General features: G+C 44.5%; 1 protein-coding gene across 2 annotated transcripts in view; it reads left to right on the top strand.

Annotated features, from left to right (window-relative positions):
- Positions 1–17,725, top strand: part of PDC (phosducin) — a 293,170-nt gene that overhangs the window by 183,753 nt on the left and 91,692 nt on the right. The window lies entirely within an intron of this gene.

The raw sequence follows: 17,725 nt of genomic DNA, 5'->3' as shown, positions 1-17,725 counted from the left end.
ACATCGATTAGAATTAGGGAATGCTAAGGCGAGATTTGCGCATCCTTTCGACTTCATCAGCTCCACCCAAAGTTTGCCTTGGTTTTCCGCTGGACTGATGCCTTGTTTGGTGACACTCAGGGTCGAGGGACATCTCGTATTTAGGTCTCCACAGATTATCAGGGCTGGCACTTCTTTTTCTGTGTACAACTGGTCAATTGTCTCTTCAATAGAGTTAAAAAAGGCGTCGTCCTCTATGATTAGGGGCTTCCAATAGACTACAATAATTGCAATCTGAAGTTTCTTAGTGGCTCCTTTTTTTGTAGAATCAGGCAGCGTCCAGCTGGTAAGTGCTGCAAGATGAGATCTGGAAGCAGACACGGTCTGTCCGAGTGTGATTCCTCTGCCTGCTTGGACTGCGAGGAGAATTCCTGCTGACATGCGACCTAAATCGTTTATTTTTGCTGGGGAATCCACTATAGTGAATCCGTCGAGGTGAGGAGTTTCTGTTAGTCTCTTTTAAGGCCAAGATATCGTAATCATTCAGATTGACATCACCTCTTTGCATCAGGTGCCGGAACCCGCTTGTATTCCATGATCCAATGGTTAAAACCGTTGACGATAGGACTGGTTTTCCTAGCTTCCCTGATGGTTTTGCCTCATTGCCGTCGGTAGCAAACTGCTATTTGTGGCTTCTGATTGACAGCTGTTTGGGCAGCCACAGCCATAGTTGTTTCAAGGGTGAAGACAGCAGTTTGCTCCCTTCCAGGTTTTGAGATTTGAATTCAGGCCTGTCCACCTTATCATGGGTTACTATGAATGACAGAGTACTAGTTTTGCTAGTTGACTTAGTTTGGCTGGTTTTGTGGTTGTTTTTGTCGGTCCCAGGCTCAGATCTTGATAATAGGTCAGTTTTGGGACCGAGCTCTGTCGCATGGATGGTTCTGCTGTGGCAAGGTAGCCGCTGGACCATAGGTTTAGCTTTGTCGCTCGGCGTATTTCTCGCTTTGTTGGAGTCTCTTGTTGTAGGCTTATAGTCATTTCTACTTGGTGATTGTTTTGACCTGTGATCAGGGACTGCAAAGATTGGTGAAGGTGTTGTCAGAATAGAGAGGTGGAAACCCTATGAGGTTAAGTCATCCACGGCTTTGTTCATTGAGGTCGGGAGGGCCATAGCTCTTATATGAATATAGGCTTTCGCTGTTGTTCCCCTGTGGTAAGGTTCGATCCTCAGGTAATCCGTCGTTTTCAGATGTTTGAGTGCCGAGATTTTACTGAAGATGTATCTCACTGTTCCATGGTTCAGCACCAAATCTTCTTTGTTCCTTGCTGATTGTTCTAGCTTCAAGGTTAGAACCGTTGGTGAACGGCCTCTCCTTTCCCGAGTATCAGAAGGTACTGTCTTTCTGTTTTCTTCGGGTCTGCCCCTTCGCGAAGATTTACGAGGACTATGTCTGCAGGCCGACTCAACAACTGATGGATTTGCTGAGCTTTTGTACTTTGAAGACGAGGCGTTTTCCCCTCGATGGTGGTTTTTTGAAGAGGTTTTCGATGGTGCTCTTTTGGCTCTACTGTGTACTGTTCGGAGAAACAGAAAAAGGGCCTTGAAGATGCCTCGCAATGCAGCTAAAAAAAAAGAACCCCAAACATTTTACATTGAGAGTTCCGAAGCAAACCATGAAAACCTTTTTCCAAACCTTGAAGCCAGTGTCTGAGACAATGGTCGCTGTGCAAGCTACCCAGTGCTCAGTGCCTTTGTTGGTACCTGCACGGCCCATACCAATATCTGCCCCTGCCCTGCCCTCTACTGTTGACACAGAGAAACACAGCCTACCAGCTCAAGTTACAACTGCATCCTCGGCTGCTGATTTAGTGGTGCCATTAAAAACAGAACCCGCCTGTTTTACCGTTGAGACAGAGCCTCTTGGAGACCCTTCCTAGGCCAGAAGCCTCCGTGATGCAGCCAGCGTCCAGTACCATCGTGGCGCCCATCTACCCTCCCTTGGATGCTCTGATTCGTGAACTAGACCTGGCTTCTGTGCCCCAGCAACCGAACCCTGATAAAAGCTCAAGAAGCTTGGTTCCGTGCGACAACATCATGATCCCTGCCACCAAGTGGAGCTCCAAACCTGCTTCTGACTTCCCAACTGATCAAATACGTGAGGCGGTGGATGCATACTTGGCATCCTGCACCCATCCCATCTTTCCCAATCCGCCCCAAAAGCCACGTGAAATAAATTCGAACTTGAACCAATGGCTCCTTCCAGGCTCTCTGCCAATGCTAGCAGACATCCCACAGCCTTCCATGCCTTCATGTAGTTTGCCTCAGTCTGTTCCAGCCCAGTGCATGGAATTGTCAAGACCTCAACTTAACGATGCATCCAAACTTGTTAATCCTCAGTCACGAAATGCCGTTCCGCTGGCAACTAACCTCCATCCTCTGGCATCTCGGAAATGTCACTCATTGATTCTAAAATGTCGGGGAGGGAATTTTGGCACCTACGATCTTAATCGTCGTAGCGTGCTAAATATTTTCTCCGAACTGGTGGAACTGGAGGATATTTGTTCAAGTGACATCTAACAAATTGAATTTATTTCCGAGAGCACTTGTTCGGTGGTGCGATTGTGGATACCTTCGGGTATCGTCTTAAATACTATCTGGAAATCCAAAATACAACTGTTTAACATGGGCTTTTTACTAGCACAAGATCCAGCACATATGAATGTGGGCACTAATGTAAAACAAATGACTACTTACCCTAATGCGAGTGATTCATCGGTAAATAACATCGAGGGTGCCCAGTCTTACATGTCATAACCATCAGTAATATCGAAAGAACGTCTCATCAGTGTTGCTAGTTGGAACACCAGAGGCCATGTACATTTACAAACTTCTATTGTTGGTTTCCCGACTGTCTTGGACATAATAGCACTACAAGAAACTTGGCTCTTGCAAACCCCTGCATGGAACAACTATGAGATTGTTTTACTTCCAGCCATTGCTGGCCAAAAAGGTCGACCATCATCAGGCCTACTAGTGGGAGTAAATATGTCCAGAGGATTTGTTGTTCAGGCCTGGGCCTCGGTATCTGCTTTTATTCAGCTTGTAAAAATCACTTGACCTTTGCATACTATTGCTCTGATCAACATCTATCGTAACCCCCTTGGGTTGACTGATGCTGCCTTCTATGCGGGCTTGACTAGACTTTTGGACTTGGTGTTCCTTACTCCTGACATCACGGATACCCTTATTGTGGGTGACCTCAACTTAGATTGCATCCATCCTAAGGGAAAAACCACCATTGGCAAGTTCAAGCGGTGGTCATCCTTTATGATGAATCGCAATTTCCACATGACCAATGGTGCAATACAGGGCGATATTCCAGCCCAGCCAACATGGCACAGAGGATCCGTGTACAACACAATGGATTATATGTATACTCATACCAACTTAACTGGACAGATAAGTTCCTTTCAAATAATCCCTCAGGTGCATAGTGATCATCACTTGCTAGTCCTTACAATCAACTGGAATTATGTAGCTCCTCACAAGTCCTACTATGCGAATGAGCTGGTGGTCAATAATGCCAAAACGCGCTTTCGCTGGTCAGACAACAACTTATCAGCCCTAGCTCGTTTGCTCACTTCTAATAATAACTCTGTCAATCCAAAACAGTACACCAACCTTCTAATTACATTCCAACATTCAGTGAAATTTAGTAATAAAACAGAGATCCACAAACACAAACACGTTTTCAATCCTCTAGTTAAGGCTAGAAAGACTGAATATCACCGCGAAAAAAGGTTAATCAGTAAGTTAAATCAGTCCAATTGCATTCAGCAATTGAGAGTGGCTAAATGCAGATACCGTAATTGGATGCATCAACATTGAGCACATATCCTGCAAGCGGATAGCGAGCACATGCTCAGATTAATAGCGAATAAAAACACAGCTGAAACCTGGGCAATCTTCAATCAATGTGCCCATAAAAGCCAGAGTACTTTGCAGGTTCTTAGTGTAACTGAGACTCAGTGGATTGAGCATTACACCAACTTGTATGCGGACCCGTCATTTGTGCCCCTGGCCCAGCTACCGGATTGTTCTGAGAGTTGGTCTCTTGCCTGTTGCCCGCTTATGCTCGAAAGTTACATCAAACATATTAGCTCTTCTCGAGCCAAAGGCCTGGACTGCCTTAGCAATTATATGTTCAAATCGAATCCTTCAATGTGGGCAAAAATATTGAACAATCTTTTTCAAAACATCATTACTTCTCGCAATATTCCAAACTCATGGAAAACTTCCATCATTGTACCAATTCACAAGAAGGGCGACCGCACACTTCCACGCAAATATAGGCCCATTGCCGTTCTAGATGCCCTGGGTAAGCTGTTTTCCAAACTTAACTTGCGGGACTTCAATATTTGGACAAAAGCCTCTCACACAAGAGACCCTTTCCAGACGGGTTTCCTTGCCGGCCTAGGCACAAACATCAATTTGCTCTGTCTCAACGCTATTAAATCCCAACCACAAAACTCTAAGCAAGCACTTTATTTTGCTTTCGTGGATCTTCATACGGCTTTTGATGCCATTTCCCGTCCCATTCTTTTTGCGAAACTCACTAGAGACAAGTGCCCTCCAACATTACAGCAAATTATTCAACTGCTTCATGGTGAGACATCTGTGCGTATTAGATTAAACTTAGAAGGCCTTCTATCTAGAGCCATTCCCATTGCTCGTGGCCTAAAGCAAGGCTGCCTCCTGGCCTCTGCAATTTTTAATTACTTTATGTATGACGTTCGCCAGGTTTTCGAGGCAATATCATCGGAGTCACCCAAGATAAACAACTGTAAAATTCAGACCCTTATGCATGCCGACGATTTGGTGCTAATTTATCGAAAACCCCATGTGGACTCCAAAAACTTCTTGATGGTTTCAACAACTATATAGTGGCCAACGACTTACGGGTAAACACGGCTAAAACCCAAGTTGTTATCTATAGACCACGTAATACGTCGAGATCTACCCCATGTTGGTCCATCAACCACATAGATTTGGCTACAGTGTCAAGTTATGTTTATCTGGGTATGGTCTTTGATGGTAGTGCCTCAGTGAATGCCAATTTGGATGTAGTGACGTGCAAACTTGATTCGGCCGTCTCACAGATAAAAATCATAATGCACCGTTATGGTGCTTTCACGATGAAACCGGCAGTTCTCTACTGGAAGCAAAAAGCGATCCCATGTATTTTATATGAGCTTGAGTCGCAATCAGCTTGGCAGTCAGGAGTTTTTGACAGGCTAGAAGGCAAATTTTGGAAAACAATTCTCCAGCTTCCACAATGCATCCCAATAGTATGGGTGCGTTATGAATTAGGCCTCACCTCCCTGAATGCTCAATACCAGTGGAGAACTTGTGCCCTTCTTCGGAAATGTATGATGCCTCACCGAGAACATAATGTCCTGCAATTTCTGTCGAATTACATTTTTCATACTACACATCATTTTGTCAAGCAGTGGTTACGTGCCATCTATCTCACCCTAGTGGAAGCGGATGCGTCGCTTAATATGCTTTTGACAAATCCAAACAAAGTAAAACAGCTAATCTATCGCAATGATTGGATCAAGACTCGAACCAAATGTCTCCAATACAAATCTGCAATGCCCGAAAAATTTAGAAACAAGAGGTTGGGATATATAGAACCATATCTCCTAAAGTTCCCCTGTAAAAAAATACGGTCAGGCATTTTGAGAATGCGTTTGAACTTATGGCATACCCGCGAACTTCTGGCCTAACGCAAGTGTTGTGAGGGAGTTGCAACTTTCTGTAGATTTTGTCTCGACATCAAGACCACAGAAACTTTAGAACACATCCTATCGTTATGCCCAGCTCTAGTTCAAGAGTGCTTGAAATTTTTCTCATGGCATTGCAGTTACTTGGGGAATTTGGACCCAGCAGAAAGATGGTGCACGTTATTGTGCACAACAAAAGTCTCCCTTCAAATTGCAATTGTTAACTTTCTCTATGCAGTGAATTTGACTTGCTAAAGAATTGTTGTTATTTATTGGTGTTCTTTTTGTCTATCTTGTGTGTGTGGAGCGTTAAATCTTCTAATTTGTTGTTTGACGCTTTATATTAACTGAATAATTCCATTTACTTTGTCTTTTAATGATTGCTAAGTGTGTAGCATACATTCGATAATTCAATAATCATGATGAGTCTTCTGTATATTTTATTTATGACCAATTGAATGTAAAGTTTTATATTGAAAAGTTGATTTATTTCAACAATATCAATAAAAAAAAATAAACTGTGTACTAATTCTTCCAACCTCTGTGCTGCACTGCTTCTTGCGGATAATTTTGGAGCTCTCCAGTGTACAATTTAGGTGTTCGCTCCGTTGCTGCCTGGTATCTTTGTGTGGGTCTGGCAATATCAAAAGTGGCAGAGAAATTGAATTGAGTGATCTGTTTCAGCTGAGTATTTGCTTCAGAATTCAGATTGGAGAGGGTCAGATATTGAGAGTTCAGTGAGGTATTTGACAGTCAATTTGAAGACCATGCCAATGAGAATTGTGGAGTCATGTGGCAGTAGAGAGAAAGAAGGATTGTTTGGTTTCAGCAATAGGTTTTTCTAAGATGCAACAAAAAAGTAAGAAGTAACTGTGAAGTCATTATGAAGTAAGACACAGACAATGGATTCAAAGTTCAAATAGAATTGCTTTATTATTAACTAATATACTGTATTAACACAAATGTCAGGATGGATGAAGGCCTAATTTGCCTTAAACTAAGGTTGGATTTCCCTACCTGAATGAAACTAAGGAAAGTCTGAGTCGGAAAGTTCAACTTAAAGGTCTGTCTGTGGCAAAAACCTATCCTTGCCCTTCCAACAAAAGCTAAACAATGTGTAGGAATATCAGAAATAAAATAAATGGTGATAGAAATAAAGTTCTGAGCCTCTTCCAGCTGTAAGCTTACTTTTCAGCTCCCCTTCCCCAAGTTCAAGAACGTTCTACAAAAGTCTTGGGATTGCCTTTCCCAAGTTCAAGACAGTTCCACAAATCCTCTGGGTTCCCTTGCCCAAGTTCAAGGCAGTTCCACAAAACCTCGGGGTTCCCTTCCCCAATTTCAAGACAGTTCAACAAATCCTTGGGGTTCCCTTCCCCAAGTTCAAGACAGTTCAACAAATCCTTGGGGTTCCCTTCCCCAAGTTCAAATAACACAGTTCTAAAGAAAAGGTTCTTGAGGTTCCCATCCTCAACATAGCACCAGAGCTCAGTAAGTCGAGGGTTTCCCTTCCCCAAGACTTCAGCTTGCCAATGTATACTTAGTGTCAGCCCCTCAATGAAACAGCTCCAGATTAACTTGACCCTCTTTCTGGATTGAATTAACAGTTAAATTAAATTGCTCCTTCTTGGTTTACTTCAACAATGTCTTTGACTTTCACATTTGAGGGTTCACTGGTCTAGGCTCTGACAAGCTGCACTGTTCTGTTTCTAGTCTGCCTTCTGGCTTTCCTTTACCTGTAAGCCCTGCTCACACTTTGGATGCTCTTCTGTTCCCGCCGGCAGCTTCGATTCTCTTCCGTGGACGCAGGCGGCTACTTTGTTTTCCTTTTCATTGCCCTCTGCTCTGGCTGCGTATCTCTGACCACAGAGGCTCCCACACCTGTAGATTTCTTACAGCCCGCCTGGCCCTGGGCACCACAGTTCCTTGTGGGTGTTTGCCAGCATCCTGGCTCTCCTGCAGGACCCACCACGGCTGCCTCCTCGCAAACAGGATCCCCTGCTGGTCTCCTCCCTTTTTATGCACCTGCAACCACTTGACAGGTTGCAGGTGTGAGTTCCCAATTGTAATAGCCTGGTCGCAATTAGTGGAGCCCTTGGGACATGCCTGACCTTTACAGCACTCTTTAGGTCGGTATCCGGTCATTTTTTCGAAAACCTATTTTCGAAACACCATTTTGTCAAAAACATTTTGCCGAATTTTATTTTTTCGAATGTATTATTTTTTTATTTTATATGTATTTTTTGTTTTGTAAGTAAAAAAAAGTGTTAAAAAAGGGTGGAACCCCCCATTTAAAAAAATAAACATTCGAAAAAAATATTTGTTGCAAAATTGTGTCGAGAAAATGGCATTCGAAAATATGCCATTCGAAAAACTCACTATAAACCCTTTAGGTCTCTTCCTCATTTCAGTACTAGAGTGGTGAAATTACTTACTAGTGTTCACTTCTCCTAGTCGCCTCTTCTTCGTCCCAGTACTATAGTGGGTTGAATGAGGGGAGATTTCTAGCAATAGCCGATAGGCTATGGGCAGGGTTAGGTTGGTTCTCACAAGGGAAAGGGGGAAGCCATATCACGCTTGTGGATACTCTCTTCCCAATCCCCAAGGACTCTCCACCTGTGAAAACAAAAAGAAGATATCGAGGCTGAGTACCCCAAAAGGAAATACACCAACCGCAGGTTACAAAGGAAAATACAAAGATCTTTATTTTGTACTGAACAGTTTCAAAGGACAAAGGAACAGATAGCTATCGGCCCTCAGTACAACACAGCGAACTCCAGCTTGGTTCAGTGTGTTCAGTTAGTGGGACTGTACATTTGAATAGTCGCACTTTTTATACTCTCGAAATCATGATGTTCAACCCACTTTCAAGTTAATACAAGTTGATACATCACTGATCTAGGGTTCGTGCCGAGTTCATGCATCTATACATTTAGGGTTTACCTTTAATACATTCACTAATAAGTCGCAATAGCAACAGTACGTTTTAGGATTCCTTGTAGAGCCTTCTCAAACAGTTTTATACAATACAGTCAAACAAGTGTTCACATATCGGTATTTGAATACATTGTGTTTAACATATGCTCGCGGATTAGTTTTGTTGGCGCAGGTAATCCTCCACACAGAGGTCAACGAAGGACAAGGTCTCATTTCATGACCCCAACATGCAGGAAAGTTACATATTAGTTCATACACAGAGGTCAAGACGACCATGTTACATTCGAAATGACAATGTCCACCATCTTAGAACACAAGGTGACTTTAGAAGGAGAACCTAAAATGGCAGATAGACCTAAAATGGCGGCTTACACTGATCTAAGGTCAAGACCTTGCAAAGCGGATTTCTTCGTAAGCGGTCTGTAAGCAGCTTGGCGTAGGCCAATATACATATATTCATACAGTATAGGAGGAATGATATGATTTTCCGTTCGACACACCTAGGTGATCGTCCCTCGCTTCTCCACCCCCAGGGTAGGGATCCAAAAGCAATGTCCGTTCCCTGGCGGTATCTGCAGAAAATGTTAGAGGAAAAAAATGAATGCCCAAAATGCAGAATTTAGTATTGGAAAAAAAATACAAAATACCATATTGTCGATCAAGGAGAGCGGGAGTTGCGGGGGTGTCCCCCCCCCTCCCTGATCAACACTATGATATGTCAGGGGTTGCAGGGGGGGGCCCCGCTTCCATAAAGGAAAGTGGGGGACAAATAAAGATTTTAAACAAACAACAAAAAAAGGGACGCTGCGGCGGAAGTTCCGCCCCTTAATGAGGAGGCAGAACACGCGTCGCAGGGAAGGAGCCATAGCCGTGAAGATGAAGCGCAGGTAAATTAACATTTCCTTATAACCAAAGCAAAAATTGCTTGAATTCTTTAGACAGCATCCAACATATGAAACTAATGAGCTCTGCTGATAGGTTCTAAAAAACTGCCAACTTGAGTTTTGACTGTTTGATGGTCATAGATTCAACAAAAGTGGCCCAGCTTTCTTCAGGGCAAAACACCAACCATTTCAATAGGGCTGCAAGAAAAGTGATACCTTTTCATGGGAAATAATATTGGACAGTGGTGAGCTGAATCAAATGTAGTACCAAGATGCACAGTTAACAAATAGAAGACAATTAGAGAGACTGCCCTTGGTGTGTATTCACATACCTAGGCGCAAGATATCTCAAAATATAGTAGAAACGTGGGTAGAAGAACCGTATCAGTCCTTGCCATGTTCGGTGTCCCCTCACATAGGGGATCCGAAGAGAGGACAAAAATCCTCAACCAAGCGTACTAAGACAGTAGAGTTGAAGGATACAGTGTGCAACACTCAACTGGCCTTGTCAAGCTTGATTCAGACACCGTCACATGGAATACAGGTCACAGAAGGCTCCGAAGCTATAGAGATTCTAATGCAAGGAAAACCAATCAGACCCGAGTACTACATTAACAGAAAAAAGAAAACACGACTAATCCAAGTGGAATCTTACCTTAGAGCATGCAAAAAACTTTCAAGCCGCACCCCAGACTGTCGGCAAAGAATCCAACACGCAGCGGCTCCAAAACTGTATCAATGCAAATAGAGCAAAACCTAAATTGGCCAGGGTACCGCATAAGCGGGAGAGGGATAGCCCGACTGAGTCAACTGAAGGGGGGAGGGATTGTTTGCTGCAAGGAGGGCAGGAAGAGTGAGTTTGAGTCCAATGGCACAGGTCGAGATGCAAGGTTGTCTTCAACTGTTGAATGGCCGGGGAGATTGAACAGAAGAGATGAGTGAGGAGGAGAGGAAGGTGTCAAGGGAGTTGACTTTAATGTGAGTAGTGTGATTGCGAAGGATGGCCAAAGTGCAATCAGATAGTGCAGTCAAACTGTATTTGATAGGCATTGGACACGTTTGTCAGATAACAGCAGGGACACCAGCTGGGAGGGTTTCAAGGGATAGGTTCAGGTTAGAAAGGAAGAGCTTGAGGGTGCCCAGTGGGTGGTAGATGAGATGGATAATGAGGGGGGCAGAGTCATCAGTTTAACTGAGATTAGTTCAAAGGAGGAGAGAGAGAAGTTGGTGGGGGGTGAGGAGCTGATGGTGTCTCTTTACTGATCATAAAACAGTCCCTTTTTTCCAGTAGACGGGAGTGAGGTTAAGTAGCAATGCCTGTGTGGACAGAGGTCAGAGTGGCAGTGTATTGAGGGAGAATCCATGTTTTGGTTGTGACCATCACCAAAGGTTTGGGGTGGTGGAAGTCAAAGTGTCCAGTAAGGAAGCCGTTTTTATTACCAAAGGTTTGGGTATTACAGAGGCCAAGTGTGAGGTCTTTAGGGGAGCAAGAAGGAGGTGGGAGAGTGACGGGAGCCACTAGAGGGAGACAAGAAGGAAAGAGGAGGTTGGAGAGGCTAAGGTACGACCCAAGAATGACTATACTACGGCACTAAAGTGACTGAATATTCAGTTTAAAATTAAACTGCTCTATGTTACCAAGGATTCCCCGCCTGGCGACAAGGAATAGTCATACAGCTATTGAATCTATGAAAGATCCAATGCTGGCATCGTCAGGCTTGGTCCTGTATTGAAAAGATCATAAGAAAGGATGTACACAACACGTGCAATAACAACAATACAACTAATTGTTAACGGGAGTTCAGCAAAGACGGAAAAGAGGAGCCATAACAAAGGAACAAAACATGAGATAAGCATAGATTTTACTAGGATAGGCAAAAGAAGGCGCAATGAATATGAAAACTCTATAAAGGTTATACCATTGGATACATCATAACCTGTTTACTGTAAAAGTGTTACCTAGATTAACGGAGTGCTCTGGCAGTTTATAAATCATTGAGGAAAGAGTGCAAAAGGGATCTCTGCTTATGAGGCACTGTATCGCACCTCCTCACTGGCTGGATCCGATTCATTAGCACCCCGTTGCTATAGGGTGAGCAATGCACTGAAGCATATATAAGTGGCATACAAGTAAGGAGGCTGACCCTACATGTTGGAGAATGCTGGAAGAACAAAAGTTGTGCTATTCCTCCAGCTCCAAAGAAAAGCTGTACTGGGAGGTTAGTATTAGGAAAATACGGGACAGGGACTCGATGTCGGGGTCAAGCCATTGGGCTTTTCCTCTCTCCATCTGTGTACAAAGTCATGAGCCACCCTTACCTGATGCCAGTGGGCTGGTTCTGGAATGCACCCAGAGATAGATGAGTGGCTCTGGGGCAAGATTCCTTGTTGGAGGAAAAAGTAGAAGGCAAGAACATGTAAGCTAACCAGGCTTAGGAACAAGTAATAGCAATAACATCATCAGTCATGGAGGGAAAAACCAGGGGTTTTGTCACATGTCATACTTCTTCCCAGTGGCTCCTTATATGCAACTCCTAAGCAAGGTCACAAGAAGGAAGCACACACCCATCATGATGTTTATGGAAATGCCCAATCATCATGCTTGCAAAGACAGCCATTATACAAAATGCAGTAGACATCTAAGAAAGATAAACCCTCAAGAGTATTGGAGGTCAGATGCCAGTCCCCATTATGCATGCCAGCTCTTACAGTGTCCCACTTAATGCCTCACAACATCACTTCCTTGACACCCAGGTGATTCTCCCTGGCTTCTCCACCCCTAGGGTCAGGACCCAATAAGTGAGGGTCTTTCCCTGGCCACCTACGCAGAGTATCCAAGGGGGCTAGGAGTGAGAATACCCTCAGCCACTTTAAGAGAAACCCAAACTAAGAAAGCTCACCGACCCGCCTGAAATCCTGTGGCCCCATTACACTCAGTCTGCCCCTGGGATTTGTCATGGGACCCCCTACCTCTAGTGATACATTAGGACAGACGAAGGTATACTCAAAACAGTACAGTACCAGAGCCACCAATGAAGGATTGCTTACTTATTGCAAACTATAACATAAGTGTTTTCACCAGAACACTAGAGCTAGAAAACCTGCTGATGTACATTGAAGAGCCTTCTTTTCGCGCTTGGCCGGCAGATACGGGCGATGGCGCATCAGGAACTGTATGGTCCTTTAAACAGCAAAGCGCTGCCGTATGCAATGCTGAACTGTGCGACTCTGAAATCGCATCCTTCTCCAGACCACAAATAAATATGGAACCAAGATGGTGGCTGGCCTTGAAAAAGGTTCGGACCACAAATCTTCAGGTCCAGGGGCAGGGCGGTAGCAGGAGCAGAGAGCCTACAAACAAGAGTATTTCCACCAATCTGAGTTTCAGTACAATTACAACCCACACCTCAATACAGTCAGGAAGGAGCAGTACCCAGGGGTGAAGTCCCAATATAACCTGGGAGCAAGAAGACAGTGGGGTCGGTGAATTTGAAAAGAGACAGAGAACTGGAGAGAGTACTTGGAGGACAGAGGGGAAGGAAGAGGCGGAGCATAAAGGTGGTGAATAGCGAGTGGGGCAGGGGAAGGGAGAGGAGGAGTGAGGTGGAGAATAAGGTACTCAACCTTTTGAGCAAAAGTAAAATTATCAAAATTATTTTTGCTGCATTTTTTTGTGTGTATCTCCAGAAATATGCAGGTGGTGGGTTTGGGGTAAGCATATAGAAAGGAGGGGTTGGAGAAGGTGAGATGTCTCCCCACATTTTGCAGTAATGCATTTGGTATAAAGACATTCTACCTTTTTACTTCCGGCCAAAAAATGTATTGTTCTAACATAGAACCGATAATAAGGAGGAGGTGTTTAAAAGGAACATCAGAAGGAGGTGAGAGGGGGAGAATCTAAGGAGGAAAACAGAGGAAGTATATGGGGGATTTGAGTATCTTAAGGAGGTGATTGGAGGTAACATCAGGTGGAAGGAGGCGGAGAATACTAAGGAGGAAGTAAGTTAGGAGGGAGCTGATGAAAAAACATGAAGCAGTGAAGCATGTGGAAAAGAGCGCAACAAGTAAAAGTGGAGAAAGAGTAAAAGAGGAGTGAAGTGAAGATTGGAAGCAAATATCTCCCTCACATTCAGGACATTACCACAAGTCCCACTTTAAACTCTTCCTTCTCAAAGGAATTCTCCCCTTTCTCACTTTCTCCCAGAAATTCAATGTCACCAGAGCTATGGTTCTCTCTAGGCTTGACTACTGCAATAGCCTCCTCTTGAATCTACCCTCTTGCTCCCTAAGACCCCTCCAGCTAAACCATAATATGGCAGTAAGCTTTATCCTTGGCTTTAAACCCAGGGACCACATCTCTCCTGCCCTAAAAACTCTTCACTGGCTCTCGGTTGCTGCAAGGATCAAATTCAAATCCCTCTGCATCATCCATAAGGCTGTCTGGGGCAGGGGCCACGCTATCTGCAACTTGCTTTTACTAAATACTCTCCCTCTAGACCTCTACATTCCTCTGGTACCAATTCTCTGTGTGTCAAGCATTTCGCTAAACAGAGGGCGGTGACTGATCTCTTTCCTCAGCTGGCTCCCTCCTATGGAACAACCTTCCCCTTCCTCTTCATCTTGAGCCGGATCTTCTCAAATTCTGGAAGCTCCTCCAGACTTTCCGTTTCACATCCTCTTTCCCTTCTCCCCTCCCCTGCTAATCCCACAGTTGCTGAGATTGGTGGCCAGGGTCCTTATGTGTCCTCGGGTCCCTGGCCTCCCACACCCAATCGCCTTCAACCTCTGCCCACCCACAGCACTTGCCTTGGCACCCATTGGCCTATGCCACTGCAGACATGCACTTACCGATTTATTACAGCTTAACGTCCGTAGCACTTCCTACATTGGTCACTTACACCTGCTGCTCATTCACGAGCATGGGCACTCCAGCACTTTCTCTGCACTTGCACGTTCTGAATGCTCACAAGGCCTAGTAGGTCCGTCTTTACCCTCCAGTGTATTCATTTGTTTCAATCCCATGATCCCTCCCAGTTGCCCTGTGGGCGCTTTGAAACACACTTTACTAGTCATATAAGCGCCTTACAAATCCACAATAAATAAATAAATAAATAGGGAGGAGGAAAAGGAACAGGCAAATTAACAGCATGTGGGACTAGATTTGAGGAGGAGTGGTGGTACTAGCATATGGTGAAGCAATGAAGATGACCAGGAGGAAGTGAAGGCACCAAAGCAGTGAAGAAGAGAAAACAGGATGTGGAGAAGGGGTCCCCTTAGGTAGAAGATCTTTGTGACTCATTGAGGCAGGAGGTACGGACAGGGTGCAGAGGATTATAGCAAGGAAGGTGAGTTTCCCGTACTCAGAGGAAAAACACACAGTGCAAGTATCACGAGACAGGGAGGAGCGTCTACCACTGGAAATACGAGAGCAGGCGAACGTGGTAAGAGCGACAGGAGAGAAGTGAGTGAAAGGGAACACTGGCTAGAGCAGAAGGCTCAGGGAAAGGGATGACAAGGGGAGCCGTAAGAGTAAAGATCAGAATAAGACAAACATCCTGCAGCACAAGGCAACAAAATGTACCCCTCAAAGTCCAGGAAACACAAGGCACAAAAAATAGCTAGAAGGCTGGGCATAGGAGTCGACTGGTGGGCAACCATTCAGAACTAAGGACAACATTGCCAAGCAACGCTCACCTAGTCACCTTGCTATTTCAATGTTATTTCTCCATATAACCGAAAAGTAGATAGACTACCTTCCCATCTCCTATCTCCCCGGCTGGGGGCATCTTGGCGTGGTGCCACCAATAGTGCCAGTACAGTCTGTTCCTAATTTATTTAATTTGGTCATGCTTTCCATGATCTTCTCGCCCTGTTCTTGATCCTTCATTGTAGCCCATGTATCTGTTTCCTGACCGAGCTTCATGGTATCCCCCCACAACTGCAGTGATCGTAGTCTAGCAGGTTGCGCACACAGTGCCCACGTACTTTCCCAGGCGTTGGTGAAGAGAGCCAGATGCCCTTAGTTGACAGAAAGAAGAGACAAAAAAGAAGTGGAGGGACACAGACTGTGAGTGGATGAGAGATTTGCTGGGGAAGGCATTTCTTTCCCTTAATGTGGATTGAAAATTGGAAACCCATAGACTTTGTTGAATCCAGAGACTGTATTGAAATCAGACTTTTTTTTATTTTTTATTTTTTTATTTTGACTTTTTTGTTCAGGAAAACCCTGAAAAAATGTATCAAAAATTCTTCAAAATTCTTTGACTTTCGAAGCTCTCTTGTCTAAACGTTCGAAATTTAACGTTTAGGGTTATCTCATGCCGCTTTGAAATTTACTAGAGAAAATGTTGACTTGTTGTTAGCCTGGTAGTAGACAGCCTTTGTTATTTTACTTTCCCGCTCATGGGTAAGGAAACATGAGAGGAACTAAGGGAATGGGAAACGTGCAATGAATGGAGCCACAATGCAATACCCTCAATAAAGACGTTTTATTTCCCTTTCTTTTATGAGTCTGTCTGGAGTTGCTGGTTTGCTTTGGGACACTGGACACCCCCAACATTGTGGGGCGCTATAATGCCCACTGGGCATGTCAAGTGGACTCAGAGACGGAAGCGTGAGGAATTGGATCAGGAGCTCCACAGAGCAGACACAGGAATGCAAACAGCATGAGAAGGAAAAGATAGACGGGGAACCAAGCTGAGAAGGAAGAGCCCATTCCACACTGAAAATAAACTGGGACAATCCACACAAGGTTTAGGAGTGAAATGGATACTTGAACTAAGAGCAGTAACTGATCATGAAAGAGAGTAATTCACAGCAGCCAAGAGACACACAGATGCATGGTGAAAAGAAGGGCGTGCGGAGCCAGGGAAAGCAGGGGGACATTAGGAGCGGCACCAGCTGACAGGCACGCGCGAGAGGCAAGCGCAGAGTGTCTTCAATCAGGAATTCTCAGAGGCAAGGCAACCACTCTTCAGCAGGAACACCATGGAACAGTAGATTGAACACCAAGCGAGCAAGCAACAGGGAAATAGAACAAAGCCAGTTGTGCAGTAAATGACTGCCACGGTAACAGCTCCAAGACGCCAATGCTTTACAGAGGCATCACACAGCATGCACAAAGGAGGAATTAGTGAGAAGGGGGATGACAATCAGGACCCTATGTATCTCCTGAATATGGCGTTTCCATGGTTTAAGGAACGTAAAGACTACAGGTACCAGAAGGCACAATTCTGACTCTGGAAAAATTGCAGCTTTCTGGATACGTAAATCAGAGGTTTTTAGATGTGAGGACTCCTGGGTCGTTTACAAGCATTAGGGGCTGAAGGCAGGTCCCCAGCTGGAGGGTCTCCCATTGTTTGAACGAGGCAAATCACTTTGTGGTAATTTACTTTGTGGAAAATACTTCAAATGTATAGATGTATTTGTGGGCTACGGGGTAAAATGGAGATGGGGAGGGGTTCTGGGGAGGGTTGGTTGTAAAGGAGGAAGGGGGTGCTTCCCCCCGTGTGGACACCCCCTCCTCCAAAAAAAAAACATTCAAAGTAATTTTCACGAAGTAAATTACCGCAAAGTGATTTATTTCGTTGAAATGACAAAGATCCAGTTGGAGGATCGTCAGCGATTCCCCCTGTTGATAGGACAGTAGGAATCCGACTTACACGCAGGTCAACCCCTCTCCCAGGTCATGGGCTTCAGCCCCCTCGAACCCAAAGGGGCTGCCAACGCCTTACTTCGACTCTGTCAACTACTACTAAAAGCTGTGATGGGCAATGGTTTTTTTTTTGGCTCATTTATACGATTGCCAATGTTTATTCACGTCACAAACAGTCACAAAGTGCAGAATTCACCTATAATTTTAGCAACACTCTCTCCGAAGAAGTCACAATATTCCTTAGCAAGGCATGCATTTCAAACATGTGCATTCGAATCTATGGACCTGGACACATTCTCTTTGTCGAGCACAATTGGGAATACACAGAGCACTATTTGAATGATTCAGATTGCATGATAAGGTTAACCTGTATTGATTGCAAGTCACAAGAGCCATTTGCGTTCAAACAATGTATGTGTATTTCCATTTATTTTTTCCGTGTGGTCAAAGCAAATGCTCCACGCTGTGCTACACTGAGTGCGCA

Source organism: Ambystoma mexicanum, chromosome 1q (genome assembly GCF_040938575.1).
Source record: "Ambystoma mexicanum isolate Mex_15411 chromosome 1q, UKY_AmexF1_1, whole genome shotgun sequence".
NCBI classification, from domain to species: domain Eukaryota; kingdom Metazoa; phylum Chordata; class Amphibia; order Caudata; family Ambystomatidae; genus Ambystoma; species Ambystoma mexicanum.
This window is presented reverse-complemented; position numbering and strand designations above follow the sequence as displayed.